This window comes from Pleurodeles waltl, chromosome 10 (assembly GCF_031143425.1).
Source record: "Pleurodeles waltl isolate 20211129_DDA chromosome 10, aPleWal1.hap1.20221129, whole genome shotgun sequence".
Taxonomy (NCBI): Eukaryota; Metazoa; Chordata; class Amphibia; order Caudata; family Salamandridae; genus Pleurodeles; species Pleurodeles waltl.
In genome coordinates, this window is record NC_090449.1 from 329,703,728 (window position 1) to 329,718,888 (window position 15,161).

Below are 15,161 nucleotides of genomic sequence, written 5' to 3' on the forward strand. Positions count from 1 at the left end.
GATTCCTCATTCCACTCAAAGCATTGTTGTGCAAAATATTTTTAGCCTCAGGAGAAAAAAAGGATCACCATGCCTTGGCTTCCTTCCTGCTTGCTTTCAGTGTGCTCTGTGTGATGCTTTCACAGGCTCTGGTTTCAGGCATTTAGGCATCAGATATTTGTCTCTACCCGCAGCTGTGACTTTTCAGTACATCTGAGTGTACGCTTGCTGGCTGACAACGCTGCAATTTTCACACTTACTCCTCGCTTTGCGAGCAACTGCTGATCAAGTATAGAGGCAATCGGGCAAACATATGAGGGGAATTTTGCTCCTTCAGTCAAGCCCTCATGCTTGTTTCTGTAGTGTAGTGGTTATCACGTTCGCCTAACATGCGAAAGGTCCCCGGTTCGAGACCGGGCAGAAACAATGGGCAGTGTCTGCTTTTGTGTTTGCTCCCTAAAAGCTTAGTCTCACTCAGGGATGGCCTTTAAAAACTTGTGACTTGTGTAAAACTTGTATTACTATTGCAGGCCGGTAAAAAGTTATCTGCATCTTTGCGTAGTCGTGCATGTGCCTGGTTTCTTATTCTGTTTTTTACTTTTTTTTTTCTTGGCCATGTTATATTGTGGGGCCTTTAAACCTGTCACCTTGATAGGAACATTGCAAGCGGCAGCATCGACAAGTGCAGACTGAGGAGTCAGACCTAAACACAGACTCAGCTGTCAGGATGGCCGAGTGGTCTAAGGCGGCAGCCTCAAGAGAGCTTGATCTTCAGTTAAGCTAAGCATCCTGGTTTGCTCATGTAGTTGTGGGTTCATATCGCACTTCTGATAGGTCTATTTTCTGCCCTTAAATCTTCCTCTGCTTGCACAGCCAGCTCCCCACAACACTATCTTTGCAAGCTGCTGTAGCATATGAAAAGAAATCCACCAACCCTCCGGCTGGGCCCTCAATCAGCATTCCATGTATTTCTGGAAGGGGCATCTCAGTCACGCCTTCTGTTAGAGCTGCACCTTATCACTGTAACTACCATGCTGGTTTCTACTTAAGCAGTTGATTCCATCGTTTGAAGTGAGGCTCTCCTGCCACTTTTGGGCAGAGAAGGCACTGCCCCTGCAACAACAACAGGCAGACAAGCTCAACCTGGGTTTCCTGGTTAGGTGGGCGGAGCAGAATGGCAATGGTCCCGCCTTGTGACTTGAAATTAACATGAAGAAGACAGAGAGGCAGCTGGGAGTAGGCAGTACCCATGCACCCCTGAACACTGTCTTGCGATTTTCACCCAATTCTGAAATGAGTCGGGAGGAAAGGAGGTGATTTTCCTATCGAAGGCCATTCTGGGAATTCAGCCACCCCGCGTCTCCCAGGTGAGTGTTTCAGGCCTGTGAGGCACTCATATAAATCTCGCCTGATCGAGCACTGAGCGAGCAATTGTGCTTGAATACAAGAGGCATGCTCCTCTGGCTCAGGCGCAAGAGATGGCAGGCCCTTCAGTGCTTCTGGTCTGGAAGTCTACGGTGCAAGGGCCCAGGTCCTGCGGAGGCGTACAACTACCAGAAAGGGTCTGCTTTTCTCATCAGCGCCACAGTTCAGCTTGCTAGCATAGGGCTTCTTGACTACCTCTTGCCTTGCTAGAGGCAAAAAAAAAACCCTTGGCACAAAACATCAATTGCTATGGCACGCTTAGAAGGAGAGTCTCCAAGTGGCCCTGCTTTTTCACAAAGACACTTCAGAAGATGTTTGAAAGGCATTTGCAGCAGCAGGCTCGTTGGTCTAGGGGTATGATTCTCGCTTTGGGTGTGAGAGGTCCCGGGTTCAAATCCCGGACGAGCCCGTGCCTTCATAGGTTCGATCTGTTTTTAAACAGGAGTATTTCTGCTTTCCACTCTTGTAAGATGCCATGGTGGAATGCATTGCATGCTTTCTACTGGTGTCGAGGCAGTTCGGCATGATGAAGGAGTGCGGGATTTCTTTCTAACTGCTTTTTTGTGTTGGAGCAGCACTTCTCGTTGGAACATGAAATGCACAGTGCTTCTCCAAAGTAATTGCAGGGCTGGTTTTGAAATCACCTCTTGGAATGAAAGTGATCCCAGTTCCTTTCTTCCAAAGGAAGAGATCCTGTCAGAAAGGCTCAGCTTTGAGCGTCATGAATATTGTCCCTTAGTCCTTGCATTCCAGTCCAAAGCATAGCCACATAAAGAAAGCAGGTGTGTCTGTTTCCAGTGCAGTGGTTCCAGTCCAATGCATAGCCACATGAAGCAAATAAGCAGGCATGTCTGTTTCTGTAGTGTAGTGGTTATCACGTTCGCCTTACACGCGAAAGGTCCCTGGTTCGAGGCCAGGCAGAAACAGCAAGTTGCTGTGCTTTATCACATTATTTGCATTTACCACCTCACCTGACAGGTAAATTGAAATTAAAGAGGCTGTGTCTATCCCTCACCATCGTGAGGTACTACGCTCCAAGGGCATCGGTCTCAACTCACCAAGAGAAGACGATACACCTTACGGCAGTCAGTTGCTCCCTTTTTGACCTTTCCATTGAAGCCTGGGCCTACTGTGGTCAAGCCAGCCAAGGAAGGAAGGTATGAGAGCGAAAATGGCTTTCCTACCTTCACCAAGAACATACACCTTGAGCAAAGAAAGGGCCAGACTTACAAGGCCCTATCGCCACCGGCACATCATCTTTAGTGACGCCCCGGTGGCACTATGTACTGTGCCGTATTTACAAGACGCCGTTCAACCACGTTTTGTGGCTTAACACCACCTTGTAAATACGGCCCCTTCACACGCAGCCCTTTCCCTGGAAGGGGCGTGCAATGGGCGTTGCTCTGGGTGGGCCACTGCAACACCATAGCATTTTGATGCTGCTCCAGTTTTACGAGTTTTTGTAAATCTGTGGCAGCGCCAAAATCCAAGCGCCATACAATGGGTGTCGTTATAGTGGAGAAACGAGCAGAAATGTTTTCATTTCTCCTCATTTTTGCTCTTTCTATGTGTGCTGCACGAACATATCGCCACTGAAGATTTCTGTTGTGCAGGAAGGTGTGCCTTCCTGAACAAAAACAATTTCCCCCTCCACGCAGCCATCCTTGTACCATGGCGCAAGGATGGCTGCGTTGGTGCTCGGCAGCTAATTTAGAGCTGGCGCAGAGGGAAGCACAGGGGTGCGCTGTATTCTACTAAATACGGCGCTTCCCTGCATTTTGAAAATGACTGAGTGCGAGGCTGCCAAATTTGGCAGAGCGTCTCACTCAGTCATCCTCTTGTAATTATGGGCCAAAAGGTCTAAAGGATAGAGGCGTTTTATGTCATGTTCGATGACGACCATGGAAATGACTCTAGTCATATTGCAGAAGAGAGAACCATGTGCATTTTCTTGCCTTGCGATGTATTCGCCCACTCTCTGCCCTCAACCCTAGGAGCAGGGTCTGAGCAGTGGTGCTTCTGTGCCCTCGCTCGTTGGTGTCCGGGTCCAAATCCCCAACACACCCTTTTTAGCAGAAAACACACAAATTTTACTCAAAATACACAAAGCTTGAAGATTCCTCATTCCACTCAAAGCATTGTTGTGCAAAATATTTTTAGCCTCAGGAGAAAAAAAGGATCACCATGCCTTGGCTTCCTTCCTGCTTGCTTTCAGTGTGCTCTGTGTGATGCTTTCACAGGCTCTGGTTTCAGGCATTTAGGCATCAGATATTTGTCTCTACCCGCAGCTGTGACTTTTCAGTACATCTGAGTGTACGCTTGCTGGCTGACAACGCTGCAATTTTCACACTTACTCCTCGCTTTGCGAGCAACTGCTGATCAAGTATAGAGGCAATCGGGCAAACATATGAGGGGAATTTTGCTCCTTCAGTCAAGCCCTCATGCTTGTTTCTGTAGTGTAGTGGTTATCACGTTCGCCTAACACGCGAAAGGTCCCCGGTTCGAGACCGGGCAGAAACAATGGGCAGTGTCTGCTTTTGTGTTTGCTCCCTAAAAGCTTAGTCTCACTCAGGGATGGCCTTTAAAAACTTGTGACCTGTGTAAAACTTGTATTACTATTGCAGGCCGGTAAAAAGTTATCTGCATCTTTGCGTAGTCGTGCATGTGCCTGGTTTCTTATTCTGTTTTTTACTTTTTTTTTTCTTGGCCATGTTATATTGTGGGGCCTTTAAACCTGTCACCTTGATAGGAACATTGCAAGCGGCAGCATCGACAAGTGCAGACTGAGGAGTCAGACCTAAACACAGACTCAGCTGTCAGGATGGCCGAGTGGTCTAAGGCGGCAGCCTCAAGAGAGCTTGATCTTCAGTTAAGCTAAGCATCCTGGTTTGCTCATGTAGTTGTGGGTTCATATCGCACTTCTGATAGGTCTATTTTCTGCCCTTAAATCTTCCTCTGCTTGCACAGCCAGCTCCCCACAACACTATCTTTGCAAGCTGCTGTAGCATATGAAAAGAAATCCACCAACCCTCCGGCTGGGCCCTCAATCAGCATTCCATGTATTTCTGGAAGGGGCATCTCAGTCACGCCTTCTGTTAGAGCTGCACCTTATCACTGTAACTACCATGCTGGTTTCTACTTAAGCAGTTGATTCCATCGTTTGAAGTGAGGCTCTCCTGCCACTTTTGGGCAGAGAAGGCACTGCCCCTGCAACAACAACAGGCAGACAAGCTCAACCTGGGTTTCCTGGTTAGGTGGGCGGAGCAGAATGGCAATGGTCCCGCCTTGTGACTTGAAATTAACATGAAGAAGACAGAGAGGCAGCTGGGAGTAGGCAGTACCCATGCACCCCTGAACACTGTCTTGCGATTTTCACCTAATTCTGAAATGAGTCGGGAGGAAAGGAGGTGATTTTCCTATCGAAGGCCATTCTGGGAATTCAGCCACCCCGCGTCTCCCAGGTGAGTGTTTCAGGCCTGTGAGGCACTCATATAAATCTCGCCTGATCGAGCACTGAGCGAGCAATTGTGCTTGAATACAAGAGGCATGCTCCTCTGGCTCAGGCGCAAGAGATGGCAGGCCCTTCAGTGCTTCTGGTCTGGAAGTCTACGGTGCAAGGGCCCAGGTCCTGCGGAGGCGTACAACTACCAGAAAGGGTCTGCTTTTCTCATCAGCGCCACAGTTCAGCTTGCTAGCATAGGGCTTCTTGACTACCTCTTGCCTTGCTAGAGGCAAAAAAAAACCCCTTGGCACAAAACATCAATTGCTATGGCACGCTTAGAAGGAGAGTCTCCAAGTGGCCCTGCTTTTTCACAAAGACACTTCAGAAGATGTTTGAAAGGCTTTTGCAGCAGCAGGCTCGTTGGTCTAGGGGTATGATTCTCGCTTTGGGTGTGAGAGGTCCCGGGTTCAAATCCCAGACGAGCCCGTGCCTTCATAGGTTCGATCTGTTTTTAAACAGGAGTATTTCTGCTTTCCACTCTTGTAAGATGCCATGGTGGAATGCATTGCATGCTTTCTACTGGTGTCGAGGCAGTTCGGCATGATGAAGGAGTGCGGGATTTCTTTCTAACTGCTTTTTTGTGTTGGAGCAGCACTTCTCGTTGGAACACGAAATGCACAGTGCTTCTCCAAAGTAATTGCAGGGCTGGTTTTGAAATCACCTCTTGGAATGAAAGTGATCCCAGTTCCTTTCTTCCAAAGGAAGAGATCCTGTCAGAAAGGCTCAGCTTTGAGCGTCATGAATATTGTCCCTTAGTCCTTGCATTCCAGTCCAAAGCATAGCCACATAAAGAAAGCAGGTGTGTCTGTTTCCAGTGCAGTGGTTCCAGTCCAATGCATAGCCACATGAAGCAAATAAGCAGGCATGTCTGTTTCTGTAGTGTAGTGGTTATCACGTTCGCCTTACACGCGAAAGGTCCCTGGTTCGAGGCCAGGCAGAAACAGCAAGTTGCTGTGCTTTATCACATTATTTGCATTTACCACCTCACCTGACAGGTAAATTGAAATTAAAGAGGCTGTGTCTATCCCTCACCATCGTGAGGTACTACGCTCCAAGGGCATCGGTCTCAACTCACCAAGAGAAGACGATACACCTTACGGCAGTCAGTTGCTCCCTTTTTGACCTTTCCATTGAAGCCTGGGCCTACTGTGGTCAAGCCAGCCAAGGAAGGAAGGTATGAGAGCGAAAATGGCTTTCCTACCTTCACCAAGAACATACACCTTGAGCAAAGAAAGGGCCAGACTTACAAGGCCCTATCGCCACCGGCACATCATCTTTAGTGACGCCCCGGTGGCACTATGTACTGTGCCGTATTTACAAGACGCCGTTCAACCACGTTTTGTGGCTTAACACCACCTTGTAAATACGGCCCCTTCACACGCAGCCCTTTCCCTGGAAGGGGCGTGCAATGGGCGTTGCTCTGGGTGGGCCACTGCAACACCATAGCATTTTGATGCTGCTCCAGTTTTACGAGTTTTTGTAAATCTGTGGCAGCGCCAAAATCCAAGCGCCATACAATGGGTGTCGTTATAGTGGAGAAACGAGCAGAAATGTTTTCATTTCTCCTCATTTTTGCTCTTTCTATGTGTGCTGCACGAACATATCGCCACTGAAGATTTCTGTTGTGCAGGAAGGTGTGCCTTCCTGAACAAAAACAATTTCCCCCTCCACGCAGCCATCCTTGTACCATGGCGCAAGGATGGCTGCGTTGGTGCTCGGCAGCTAATTTAGAGCTGGCGCAGAGGGAAGCACAGGGGTGCGCTGTATTCTACTAAATACGGCGCTTCCCTGCATTTTGAAAATGACTGAGTGCGAGGCTGCCAAATTTGGCAGAGCGTCTCACTCAGTCATCCTCTTGTAATTATGGGCCAAAAGGTCTAAAGGATAGAGGCGTTTTATGTCATGTTCGATGACGACCATGGAAATGACTCTAGTCATATTGCAGAAGAGAGAACCATGTGCATTTTCTTGCCTTGCGATGTATTCGCCCACTCTCTGCCCTCAACCCTAGGAGCAGGGTCTGAGCAGTGGTGCTTCTGTGCCCTCGCTCGTTGGTGTCCGGGTCCAAATCCCCAACACACCCTTTTTAGCAGAAAACACACAAATTTTACTCAAAATACACAAAGCTTGAAGATTCCTCATTCCACTCAAAGCATTGTTGTGCAAAATATTTTTAGCCTCAGGAGAAAAAAAGGATCACCATGCCTTGGCTTCCTTCCTGCTTGCTTTCAGTGTGCTCTGTGTGATGCTTTCACAGGCTCTGGTTTCAGGCATTTAGGCATCAGATATTTGTCTCTACCCGCAGCTGTGACTTTTCAGTACATCTGAGTGTACGCTTGCTGGCTGACAACGCTGCAATTTTCACACTTACTCCTCGCTTTGCGAGCAACTGCTGATCAAGTATAGAGGCAATCGGGCAAACATATGAGGGGAATTTTGCTCCTTCAGTCAAGCCCTCATGCTTGTTTCTGTAGTGTAGTGGTTATCACGTTCGCCTAACACGCGAAAGGTCCCCGGTTCGAGACTGGGCAGAAACAATGGGCAGTGTCTGCTTTTGTGTTTGCTCCCTAAAAGCTTAGTCTCACTCAGGGATGGCCTTTAAAAACTTGTGACCTGTGTAAAACTTGTATTACTATTGCAGGCCGGTAAAAAGTTATCTGCATCTTTGCGTAGTCGTGCATGTGCCTGGTTTCTTATTCTGTTTTTTACTTTTTTTTTTCTTGGCCATGTTATATTGTGGGGCCTTTAAACCTGTCACCTTGATAGGAACATTGCAAGCGGCAGCATCGACAAGTGCAGACTGAGGAGTCAGACCTAAACACAGACTCAGCTGTCAGGATGGCCGAGTGGTCTAAGGCGGCAGCCTCAAGAGAGCTTGATCTTCAGTTAAGCTAAGCATCCTGGTTTGCTCATGTAGTTGTGGGTTCATATCGCACTTCTGATAGGTCTATTTTCTGCCCTTAAATCTTCCTCTGCTTGCACAGCCAGCTCCCCACAACACTATCTTTGCAAGCTGCTGTAGCATATGAAAAGAAATCCACCAACCCTCCGGCTGGGCCCTCAATCAGCATTCCATGTATTTCTGGAAGGGGCATCTCAGTCACGCCTTCTGTTAGAGCTGCACCTTATCACTGTAACTACCATGCTGGTTTCTACTTAAGCAGTTGATTCCATCGTTTGAAGTGAGGCTCTCCTGCCACTTTTGGGCAGAGAAGGCACTGCCCCTGCAACAACAACAGGCAGACAAGCTCAACCTGGGTTTCCTGGTTAGGTGGGCGGAGCAGAATGGCAATGGTCCCTCCTTGTGACTTGAAATTAACATGAAGAAGACAGAGAGGCAGCTGGGAGTAGGCAGTACCCATGCACCCCTGAACACTGTCTTGCGATTTTCACCCAATTCTGAAATGAGTCGGGAGGAAAGGAGGTGATTTTCCTATCGAAGGCCATTCTGGGAATTCAGCCACCCCGCGTCTCCCAGGTGAGTGTTTCAGGCCTGTGAGGCACTCATATAAATCTCGCTTGATCGAGCAATTGTGCTTGAATACAAGAGGCATGCTCCTCTGGCTCAGGCGCAAGAGATGGCAGGCCCTTCAGTGCTTCTGGTCTGGAAGTCTACGGTGCAAGGGCCCAGGTCCTGCGGAGGCGTACAACTACCAGAAAGGGTCTGCTTTTCTCATCAGCGCCACAGTTCAGCTTGCTAGCATAGGGCTTCTTGACTACCTCTTGCCTTGCTAGAGGCAAAAAAAAAACCCTTGGCACAAAACATCAATTGCTATGGCACGCTTAGAAGGAGAGTCTCCAAGTGGCCCTGCTTTTTCACAAAGACACTTCAGAAGATGTTTGAAAGGCTTTTGCAGCAGCAGGCTCGTTGGTCTAGGGGTATGATTCTCGCTTTGGGTGTGAGAGGTCCCGGGTTCAAATCCCCGACGAGCCCGTGCCTTCATAGGTTCGATCTGTTTTTAAACAGGAGTATTTCTGCTTTCCACTCTTGTAAGATGCCATGGTGGAATGCATTGCATGCTTTCTACTGGTGTCGAGGCAGTTCGGCATGATGAAGGAGTGCGGGATTTCTTTCTAACTGCTTTTTTGTGTTGGAGCAGCACTTCTCGTTGGAACATGAAATGCACAGTGCTTCTCCAAAGTAATTGCAGGGCTGGTTTTGAAATCACCTCTTGGAATGAAAGTGATCCCAGTTCCTTTCTTCCAAAGGAAGAGATCCTGTCAGAAAGGCTCAGCTTTGAGCGTCATGAATATTGTCCCTTAGTCCTTGCATTCCAGTCCAAAGCATAGCCACATAAAGAAAGCAGGTGTGTCTGTTTCCAGTGCAGTGGTTCCAGTCCAATGCATAGCCACATGAAGCAAATAAGCAGGCATGTCTGTTTCTGTAGTGTAGTGGTTATCACGTTCGCCTTACACGCGAAAGGTCCCTGGTTCGAGGCCAGGCAGAAACAGCAAGTTGCTGTGCTTTATCACATTATTTGCATTTACCACCTCACCTGACAGGTAAATTGAAATTAAAGAGGCTGTGTCTATCCCTCACCATCGTGAGGTACTACGCTCCAAGGGCATCGGTCTCAACTCACCAAGAGAAGACGATACACCTTACGGCAGTCAGTTGCTCCCTTTTTGACCTTTCCATTGAAGCCTGGGCCTACTGTGGTCAAGCCAGCCAAGGAAGGAAGGTATGAGAGCGAAAATGGCTTTCCTACCTTCACCAAGAACATACACCTTGAGCAAAGAAAGGGCCAGACTTACAAGGCCCTATCGCCACCGGCACATCATCTTTAGTGACGCCCCGGTGGCACTATGTACTGTGCCGTATTTACAAGACGCCGTTCAACCACGTTTTGTGGCTTAACACCACCTTGTAAATACGGCCCCTTCACACGCAGCCCTTTCCCTGGAAGGGGCGTGCAATGGGCGTTGCTCTGGGTGGGCCACTGCAACACCATAGCATTTTGATGCTGCTCCAGTTTTACGAGTTTTTGTAAATCTGTGGCAGCGCCAAAATCCAAGCGCCATACAATGGGTGTCGTTATAGTGGAGAAACGAGCAGAAATGTTTTCATTTCTCCTCATTTTTGCTCTTTCTATGTGTGCTGCACGAACATATCGCCACTGAAGATTTCTGTTGTGCAGGAAGGTGTGCCTTCCTGAACAAAAACAATTTCCCCCTCCACGCAGCCATCCTTGTACCATGGCGCAAGGATGGCTGCGTTGGTGCTCGGCAGCTAATTTAGAGCTGGCGCAGAGGGAAGCACAGGGGTGCGCTGTATTCTACTAAATACGGCGCTTCCCTGCATTTTGAAAATGACTGAGTGCGAGGCTGCCAAATTTGGCAGAGCGTCTCACTCAGTCATCCTCTTGTAATTATGGGCCAAAAGGTCTAAAGGATAGAGGCGTTTTATGTCATGTTCGATGACGACCATGGAAATGACTCTAGTCATATTGCAGAAGAGAGAACCATGTGCATTTTCTTGCCTTGCGATGTATTCGCCCACTCTCTGCCCTCAACCCTAGGAGCAGGGTCTGAGCAGTGGTGCTTCTGTGCCCTCGCTCGTTGGTGTCCGGGTCCAAATCCCCAACACACCCTTTTTAGCAGAAAACACACAAATTTTACTCAAAATACACAAAGCTTGAAGATTCCTCATTCCACTCAAAGCATTGTTGTGCAAAATATTTTTAGCCTCAGGAGAAAAAAAGGATCACCATGCCTTGGCTTCCTTCCTGCTTGCTTTCAGTGTGCTCTGTGTGATGCTTTCACAGGCTCTGGTTTCAGGCATTTAGGCATCAGATATTTGTCTCTACCCGCAGCTGTGACTTTTCAGTACATCTGAGTGTACGCTTGCTGGCTGACAACGCTGCAATTTTCACACTTACTCCTCGCTTTGCGAGCAACTGCTGATCAAGTATAGAGGCAATCGGGCAAACATATGAGGGGAATTTTGCTCCTTCAGTCAAGCCCTCATGCTTGTTTCTGTAGTGTAGTGGTTATCACGTTCGCCTAACACGCGAAAGGTCCCCGGTTCGAGACCGGGCAGAAACAATGGGCAGTGTCTGCTTTTGTGTTTGCTCCCTAAAAGCTTAGTCTCACTCAGGGATGGCCTTTAAAAACTTGTGACCTGTGTAAAACTTGTATTACTATTGCAGGCCGGTAAAAAGTTATCTGCATCTTTGCGTAGTCGTGCATGTGCCTGGTTTCTTATTCTGTTTTTTACTTTTTTTTTTCTTGGCCATGTTATATTGTGGGGCCTTTAAACCTGTCACCTTGATAGGAACATTGCAAGCGGCAGCATCGACAAGTGCAGACTGAGGAGTCAGACCTAAACACAGACTCAGCTGTCAGGATGGCCGAGTGGTCTAAGGCGGCAGCCTCAAGAGAGCTTGATCTTCAGTTAAGCTAAGCATCCTGGTTTGCTCATGTAGTTGTGGGTTCATATCGCACTTCTGATAGGTCTATTTTCTGCCCTTAAATCTTCCTCTGCTTGCACAGCCAGCTCCCCACAACACTATCTTTGCAAGCTGCTGTAGCATATGAAAAGAAATCCACCAACCCTCCGGCTGGGCCCTCAATCAGCATTCCATGTATTTCTGGAAGGGGCATCTCAGTCACGCCTTCTGTTAGAGCTGCACCTTATCACTGTAACTACCATGCTGGTTTCTACTTAAGCAGTTGATTCCATCGTTTGAAGTGAGGCTCTCCTGCCACTTTTGGGCAGAGAAGGCACTGCCCCTGCAACAACAACAGGCAGACAAGCTCAACCTGGGTTTCCTGGTTAGGTGGGCGGAGCAGAATGGCAATGGTCCCTCCTTGTGACTTGAAATTAACATGAAGAAGACAGAGAGGCAGCTGGGAGTAGGCAGTACCCATGCACCCCTGAACACTGTCTTGCGATTTTCACCCAATTCTGAAATGAGTCGGGAGGAAAGGAGGTGATTTTCCTATCGAAGGCCATTCTGGGAATTCAGCCACCCCGCGTCTCCCAGGTGAGTGTTTCAGGCCTGTGAGGCACTCATATAAATCTCGCCTGATCGAGCACTGAGCGAGCAATTGTGCTTGAATACAAGAGGCATGCTCCTCTGGCTCAGGCGCAAGAGATGGCAGGCCCTTCAGTGCTTCTGGTCTGGAAGTCTACGGTGCAAGGGCCCAGGTCCTGCGGAGGCGTACAACTACCAGAAAGGGTCTGCTTTTCTCATCAGCGCCACAGTTCAGCTTGCTAGCATAGGGCTTCTTGACTACCTCTTGCCTTGCTAGAGGCAAAAAAAAAACCCTTGGCACAAAACATCAATTGCTATGGCACGCTTAGAAGGAGAGTCTCCAAGTGGCCCTGCTTTTTCACAAAGACACTTCAGAAGATGTTTGAAAGGCTTTTGCAGCAGCAGGCTCGTTGGTCTAGGGGTATGATTCTCGCTTTGGGTGTGAGAGGTCCCGGGTTCAAATCCCGGACGAGCCCGTGCCTTCATAGGTTCGATCTGTTTTTAAACAGGAGTATTTCTTCTTTCCACTCTTGTAAGATGCCATGGTGGAATGCATTGCATGCTTTCTACTGGTGTCGAGGCAGTTCGGCATGATGAAGGAGTGCGGGATTTCTTTCTAACTGCTTTTTTGTGTTGGAGCAGCACTTCTCGTTGGAACATGAAATGCACAGTGCTTCTCCAAAGTAATTGCAGGGCTGGTTTTGAAATCACCTCTTGGAATGAAAGTGATCCCAGTTCCTTTCTTCCAAAGGAAGAGATCCTGTCAGAAAGGCTCAGCTTTGAGCGTCATGAATATTGTCCCTTAGTCCTTGCATTCCAGTCCAAAGCATAGCCACATAAAGAAAGCAGGTGTGTCTGTTTCCAGTGCAGTGGTTCCAGTCCAATGCATAGCCACATGAAGCAAATAAGCAGGCATGTCTGTTTCTGTAGTGTAGTGGTTATCACGTTCGCCTTACACGCGAAAGGTCCCTGGTTCGAGGCCAGGCAGAAACAGCAAGTTGCTGTGCTTTATCACATTATTTGCATTTACCACCTCACCTGACAGGTAAATTGAAATTAAAGAGGCTGTGTCTATCCCTCACCATCGTGAGGTACTACGCTCCAAGGGCATCGGTCTCAACTCACCAAGAGAAGACGATACACCTTACGGCAGTCAGTTGCTCCCTTTTTGACCTTTCCATTGAAGCCTGGGCCTACTGTGGTCAAGCCAGCCAAGGAAGGAAGGTATGAGAGCGAAAATGGCTTTCCTACCTTCACCAAGAACATACACCTTGAGCAAAGAAAGGGCCAGACTTACAAGGCCCTATCGCCACCGGCACATCATCTTTAGTGACGCCCCGGTGGCACTATGTACTGTGCCGTATTTACAAGACGCCGTTCAACCACGTTTTGTGGCTTAACACCACCTTGTAAATACGGCCCCTTCACACGCAGCCCTTTCCCTGGATGGGGCGTGCAATGGGCGTTGCTCTGGGTGGGCCACTGCAACACCATAGCATTTTGATGCTGCTCCAGTTTTACGAGTTTTTGTAAATCTGTGGCAGCGCCAAAATCCAAGCGCCATACAATGGGTGTCGTTATAGTGGAGAAACGAGCAGAAATGTTTTCATTTCTCCTCATTTTTGCTCTTTCTATGTGTGCTGCACGAACATATCGCCACTGAAGATTTCTGTTGTGCAGGAAGGTGTGCCTTCCTGAACAAAAACAATTTCCCCCTCCACGCAGCCATCCTTGTACCATGGCGCAAGGATGGCTGCGTTGGTGCTCGGCAGCTAATTTAGAGCTGGCGCAGAGGGAAGCACAGGGGTGCGCTGTATTCTACTAAATACGGCGCTTCCCTGCATTTTGAAAATGACTGAGTGCGAGGCTGCCAAATTTGGCAGAGCGTCTCACTCAGTCATCCTCTTGTAATTATGGGCCAAAAGGTCTAAAGGATAGAGGCGTTTTATGTCATGTTCGATGACGACCATGGAAATGACTCTAGTCATATTGCAGAAGAGAGAACCATGTGCATTTTCTTGCCTTGCGATGTATTCGCCCACTCTCTGCCCTCAACCCTAGGAGCAGGGTCTGAGCAGTGGTGCTTCTGTGCCCTCGCTCGTTGGTGTCCGGGTCCAAATCCCCAACACACCCTTTTTAGCAGAAAACACACAAATTTTACTCAAAATACACAAAGCTTGAAGATTCCTCATTCCACTCAAAGCATTGTTGTGCAAAATATTTTTAGCCTCAGGAGAAAAAAAGGATCACCATGCCTTGGCTTCCTTCCTGCTTGCTTTCAGTGTGCTCTGTGTGATGCTTTCACAGGCTCTGGTTTCAGGCATTTAGGCATCAGATATTTGTCTCTACCCGCAGCTGTGACTTTTCAGTACATCTGAGTGTACGCTTGCTGGCTGACAACGCTGCAATTTTCACACTTACTCCTCGCTTTGCGAGCAACTGCTGATCAAGTATAGAGGCAATCGGGCAAACATATGAGGGGAATTTTGCTCCTTCAGTCAAGCCCTCATGCTTGTTTCTGTAGTGTAGTGGTTATCACGTTCGCCTAACACGCGAAAGGTCCCCGGTTCGAGACCGGGCAGAAACAATGGGCAGTGTCTGCTTTTGTGTTTGCTCCCTAAAAGCTTAGTCTCACTCAGGGATGGCCTTTAAAAACTTGTGACCTGTGTAAAACTTGTATTACTATTGCAGGCCGGTAAAAAGTTATCTGCATCTTTGCGTAGTCGTGCATGTGCCTGGTTTCTTATTCTGTTTTTTACTTTTTTTTTTCTTGGCCATGTTATATTGTGGGGCCTTTAAACCTGTCACCTTGATAGGAACATTGCAAGCGGCAGCATCGACAAGTGCAGACTGAGGAGTCAGACCTAAACACAGACTCAGCTGTCAGGATGGCCGAGTGGTCTAAGGCGGCAGCCTCAAGAGAGCTTGATCTTCAGTTAAGCTAAGCATCCTGGTTTGCTCATGTAGTTGTGGGTTCATATCGCACTTCTGATAGGTCTATTTTCTGCCCTTAAATCTTCCTCTGCTTGCACAGCCAGCTCCCCACAACACTATCTTTGCAAGCTGCTGTAGCATATGAAAAGAAATCCACCAACCCTCCGGCTGGGCCCGCAATCAGCATTCCATGTATTTCTGGAAGGGGCATCTCAGTCACGCCTTCTGTTAGAGCTGCACCTTATCACTGTAACTACCATGCTGGTTTCTACTTAAGCAGTTGATTCCATCGTTTGAAGTGAGGCTCTCCTGCCACTTTTGGGCAGAGAAGGCACTGCCCCTGC

At 48.3% G+C, this 15,161-nt stretch overlaps 11 non-coding genes across 11 annotated transcripts; all 11 read left to right on the top strand.

Moving 5' to 3' along the window:
* The first annotated feature begins 332 nt into the window (after positions 1-332).
* On the top strand, positions 333-405 carry TRNAV-AAC (transfer RNA valine (anticodon AAC)). The gene has a single exon. It is a non-coding gene; the product is annotated as a tRNA-Val (tRNA).
* Positions 406-1,741: 1,336 nt separating this feature from the next.
* On the top strand, positions 1,742-1,813 carry TRNAP-UGG (transfer RNA proline (anticodon UGG)). The gene has a single exon. It is a non-coding gene; the product is annotated as a tRNA-Pro (tRNA).
* A 444-nt stretch (positions 1,814-2,257) lies between these two features.
* TRNAV-UAC (transfer RNA valine (anticodon UAC)) lies at positions 2,258-2,330 on the top strand. The gene has a single exon. It is a non-coding gene; the product is annotated as a tRNA-Val (tRNA).
* A 1,521-nt stretch (positions 2,331-3,851) lies between these two features.
* On the top strand, positions 3,852-3,924 carry TRNAV-AAC (transfer RNA valine (anticodon AAC)). Its single transcript has one exon. It is a non-coding gene; the product is annotated as a tRNA-Val (tRNA).
* A 1,852-nt stretch (positions 3,925-5,776) lies between these two features.
* TRNAV-UAC (transfer RNA valine (anticodon UAC)) lies at positions 5,777-5,849 on the top strand. The gene has a single exon. It is a non-coding gene; the product is annotated as a tRNA-Val (tRNA).
* A 1,521-nt stretch (positions 5,850-7,370) lies between these two features.
* On the top strand, positions 7,371-7,443 carry TRNAV-AAC (transfer RNA valine (anticodon AAC)). Its single transcript has one exon. It is a non-coding gene; the product is annotated as a tRNA-Val (tRNA).
* A 1,841-nt stretch (positions 7,444-9,284) lies between these two features.
* TRNAV-UAC (transfer RNA valine (anticodon UAC)) lies at positions 9,285-9,357 on the top strand. The gene has a single exon. It is a non-coding gene; the product is annotated as a tRNA-Val (tRNA).
* A 1,521-nt stretch (positions 9,358-10,878) lies between these two features.
* Positions 10,879-10,951, top strand: TRNAV-AAC (transfer RNA valine (anticodon AAC)). Its single transcript has one exon. It is a non-coding gene; the product is annotated as a tRNA-Val (tRNA).
* A 1,336-nt stretch (positions 10,952-12,287) lies between these two features.
* On the top strand, positions 12,288-12,359 carry TRNAP-UGG (transfer RNA proline (anticodon UGG)). The gene has a single exon. It is a non-coding gene; the product is annotated as a tRNA-Pro (tRNA).
* Positions 12,360-12,803: 444 nt separating this feature from the next.
* On the top strand, positions 12,804-12,876 carry TRNAV-UAC (transfer RNA valine (anticodon UAC)). Its single transcript has one exon. It is a non-coding gene; the product is annotated as a tRNA-Val (tRNA).
* Positions 12,877-14,397: 1,521 nt separating this feature from the next.
* Positions 14,398-14,470, top strand: TRNAV-AAC (transfer RNA valine (anticodon AAC)). The gene has a single exon. It is a non-coding gene; the product is annotated as a tRNA-Val (tRNA).
* Positions 14,471-15,161: the final 691 nt, after the last annotated feature.